Genomic DNA, 4,506 nt, shown 5'->3' with positions numbered 1-4,506 from the left:
ACACTACAAGAAAATAAGCTTTCTGCCACGCTTTTAAAGCGTGCCAAAAAGTGCTTAAAAGCGTACCGATAGCTTTTCGTCATGTTTTTTGAACTATCGGTACGCTTTTGAAAGGGTCACATCTGCGAGCGTGCCGATTGCTCTATCGGCACGCTTTTGTAAATCTATCGGCACGCTTTTTCTTTCGCCACGCTTATATCTCTTGCCACGCTTAAAAACGTTGCCATAGATGTTAACCTATAGCTACGCTTGAAAAGCGTACCAAAAAGTTCACATATCGGTACGCTTTTGAAGCGTGCCCATAGGGTAGAATATGGGTCACTTTTAAAGCGTGCCAATTTTCAGGTTATGGCCACATATCTTAAACGTGCCTGTTGAGGCCAATAGTAAGATATAGCCACGCTTAAAAAGCATGGCCATAAATTCGATCAGAAATTTTTTTTTTTCATTTATTTCATGCAAAATTTATATATAATTTTAAAATCAAAGACCAATTTTACATTGTCCATATCAACCAATCAAACATATATATAAACTTCCCCATAAAAAAATGGCCTTGTATATAAGCTTGTCACCACAAAAGTAGACTTTGATCACAAAGTACCAAAAATCAAAGTCATAAAAAGAAAATAAAAATTACAATTCAAAGTGTCACATATCTATTTCCTTATCCTTGGTTACAAAATATCAAATTTCATGAGTAGTGTGTTCATCCATTATGAGCTCCATTATTTTTATCACTGCCCTGCAGAATTTTAAATAACTTGAAGTTAGTGCATGTTATAAAGGCTACTTTAATTAAGTCCAACAAATCCAATTCCAAATCCAAATTGATTAAATATGAAAATGGCAAGGCCACTTTAATTAGGTCCTGCAATAATACATATTCAGCCATCACATACCTATCCTAATTCAACACAAATCAAAAACAAGAAATAATCCCTATACAATGTCACAACCATATGCTCCCCTTGGTACTTTTTTATCTAGCACTATCACATACCTATCCTAATTCAACATATACTTTATTTTTGTAGAAACTAAGAAAAATAAAAGGTTAGCTCCTGCAATAATTGAATTAAACACATATACTTATTTCTTTCTATTTATCTATGGAAATTGAAAGAAAAACTCATGACAAAGCAGCAAATTAAGTAATCACCAGTACATATTAAGCCTAAAAGTAGAATGAGGCAGGAAACTTGCCAAGGCCAACAAATAGATGAGAAGATAAAGCATAGAAAAAATTATAGTTAAGCAATCAGCAGTACAAATTCAGTCAACAGTACACTACAAGAACAAATTATAGTAAAACAAATTCCACTTGTGATTTTATTTTAGAGGTTCTATTACAGAACAAATAAGTAATAACAACTTAACATTCATTAGCTTAGTTGCCTCTATAGAAGCTGTGGGAGTTTTTAAAATTAAACTAAAATAAAAATAGTCACCTAGCACCCAGAAACTAAATCTGTGCCCTAACAGCAACAGCAGTACCGCAGCAGAAGCAAACCAAGAGAGGTGGCAACGGCAACAACAGCGAGAAGACAAATATTAAAAGCCTAGAATAAAAAAAATAGACTTAAATAAATACTAATAAGATTCAGTTCAGGAATAAAACTTATAGCAAGCAAACAAACCCAAGATTCAGTTCAAGCAAACAAATGATATTTATTATGCAAGCACGAAAAAGAAAAGAAAAAAAAACTTCTAAGAAAAAGAATAATACTTAAAAAGATACTCTCTTTCTCACCTTCAATTCTAAAAAAGTGCAAGCTATATAATGAATGCCGAATTTTCAAAATTAAAATTTGCACTTCCTTCAATTTTAAAATTATTAGAATCCATGGAATAATTAAACTTTATTGTTGTGATATAAGGAGATTCCCAAAATAAACAATTTAGGTTTCTTATATAATTTTGTAAATTATTTTCGCCTTTAAATTTCATCAAGAAATTTAGTTAATTAAAAAGTTAATTTAAAATGGAAAATGCTAACAATAAAATCTTGTTCCTGTTAAGTGAATTCAACTAAAGTGTGAGACATGAGCTCTTAACGAATGCTAACCGATGATGGATTCTAGAATCTGGCAAATAAACATACACTAAGCACATTTCTTTTGTTATCATTTATGCAAGAAAAGAAGTTGCCTAGTCTAACTTAATCTAATACCGTATATGAGGTAAGACAGCTGATTACCGTGTCTTGCATTTTATCATAGAATGAATGCTTGTAGCAACCACACCGTCCTCGAAGCTGTGACTTGGTCCAGCTACAAATCTTAACACCAGTATACGAACCAATAATTTTATACCTGTGCAAATTGGCAGTGAACATCAATAAACTAATATGGATCCATTCTAGTTTGCTTGCTTCCCTAAACCAAAAATTTACAGAAATGAACCAAATGCATGATGTATCACAACATCAATAAACCAAATTAGCCACAGAGCTCTTTACAGTACTTAATCTGATTTGTAAATGTATTTTCCCGAGAACAACAATTTGATATATTTGGTCTATTGAAGACTAAATTGAGACATGCTTAAACTTTCAAGGACTGGTTTAAGTTTTTAACTATTAACCCTGAAATTAACATACCTTTTTCTTAAAAAAATTGCTATCAGCTCTTGCCTAACACCAAAGCAGGGAAAGTACCATAGGAAAATACTTTTTAAGTTTTAACTAGTCAACGACACTTATATGTTAAAAGGAAATGCAAATCAAAGATTGTGTAAGGTACAACTTATTGTTATTTCATCACACAAATTCACACACATAAATGATGCACTTCACAAACTACACACACAGAAACATAAGTAGCATCCACACACAGAGGGTTGGGGGCTTTTTCTTTTGCAAGTTTGTGACAATCATGAAATATAATGAACCTTACTGAATATAAGATAATAAAAAAAAAGAAAAGAAAAAACATAAGATAGTAAAAATAGTAATCATATGATTGAGGCAGCTTAATAATATGAAATTTCTATCCAGTCCAAAATGCCCTTGGTTCAAGTCCACCACCAATATTTAAGTAGTTAACTTCAAAACCTTGATCTCGGATTTGGTCAATGTAGTTGATCATAATAACAGCAGCATCCCTAAAGATGTCTACCTATAAAAATAAAATAAAATATGCAACAATGTTTTCAACAATTATATCTAAGCAGAGATTAAGAACCACACATGCAAGTGTAGAAGTGTAAATATATCTAGGAAAGCACAATCACATAACAAAGGGAGACAAAACTGGGTAGGAGAAAAATACACCCAAAAGTCACAAAGCAGAAGAAGAGGAAGGAACAAGGTTTCAAGATATACCTTGGTAATTGTTGACCCAAGATGGCAGTGGACACCTACAAGCTTAACCTCATTAGAATGCTCCTTTATAGCATCTAAAAACCACTGCAGCATCTCATTTCTAATGCCAAATTTAGAGTTCTTATTTCCAGTGGCAACATAAGGATGGACCTAAGCAGAAAAACAAGGGTCTCTTAAGATATTTTTAGAATAATAAACAGGACATCAAACATACAAATAAGTACACTACAACTTTGGAGGTTTCAAGTTGGACCAACAGTGATGTTGTGCACATAGCAGTTAATCATAAAAATAGCAGCAAGAGGGTGAGAAACCACAATAACAATTGAAATGGAGGGTTTTACTTATGAATGTTGCATATTGACACATTTTTAATGTTACATATCACGAGCTTTGACAAATGAATTTTTGCCGGTATAGAAATTTTTCAAGTAATCAATCGTAGTATAGTCTAAACCGACGCAAAATCCATCATCAAACAAATCTACAATCTATAATCGAGAGTATTAGTCCCGAGTCGTTCTTCCCTAGGAATGCTACAAGGATGCATGCTATTGGTTAAGTGGTCTTTTGTGGTTTAAAGAGTGTAGCATAAAAGTGTGAACAAAAGAAAACAACAAACAATCAATATTAGAAGCCTTGGCCAAGGTTGAACATTGGAAGTCCCATCACTATAGCTTCATTCAATTGTGATAACAAGGGAGTGTTGCTTTACTTAGTTAACCCCTAATTATAGAAGAAAGTCAAGTAAAAGTAACTAACTTGAGTCACAAGTTCTAGTCTTACCCTAGGGAAGTCTAGCTTTAATGCACTCTAAGTCAATTAGCAATCCTCAATTCTTAATCAACAATTGACATCCATTATTCAAGTGTCTCCAATGACTCAACCCCTAGGCCAAGTGAGGGAATACTACTCCATATCTAAAGTTGGCATTTTCTCAAACACTTGGAGGACAAGAATGAAAGACATAGTAAAATGGAGAGAAAAGGATTAGAATCAAAGCAATTCAACACAAGAGATCAACAACAATCAACAATGAACAACAATGAAAAAGAAATCTTCAATGAATCAATAGAATCCAAAACAACAAAGCTAAATCTAAGATCTATAAGAATTGAACAATTACAAACACTAATTGAGATTAGAGAAGAGGATCTACAACATGAACAAAGTAAATTGAG

At 32.8% G+C, this 4,506-nt stretch overlaps 1 long non-coding RNA gene across 3 annotated transcripts in view; it reads right to left on the bottom strand.

Moving 5' to 3' along the window:
- Positions 1–558: 558 nt before the first annotated feature.
- LOC110276285 (uncharacterized) overlaps positions 559–4,506 on the bottom strand; it is a 5,058-nt gene continuing 1,110 nt past the window's right edge. The window contains exons 2-4 of one of the 3 annotated variants that reach the window (XR_002368892.2): positions 3,326–3,475; positions 2,201–2,315; positions 559–745 (exon numbers count right to left, since the gene is read on the bottom strand). This is a non-coding gene — a long non-coding RNA (uncharacterized LOC110276285). Of the gene's footprint in view, positions 746–1,199; positions 2,316–3,021; positions 3,120–3,325; positions 3,476–4,506 lie in introns of those variants that run through there. The other 2 variants (XR_008004495.1, XR_002368891.2) reach the window with 2 other exon arrangements.

Source organism: Arachis duranensis, chromosome 10 (assembly GCF_000817695.3).
Source record: "Arachis duranensis cultivar V14167 chromosome 10, aradu.V14167.gnm2.J7QH, whole genome shotgun sequence".
NCBI classification, from domain to species: Eukaryota; Viridiplantae; Streptophyta; class Magnoliopsida; order Fabales; family Fabaceae; genus Arachis; species Arachis duranensis.
This window is presented reverse-complemented; position numbering and strand designations above follow the sequence as displayed.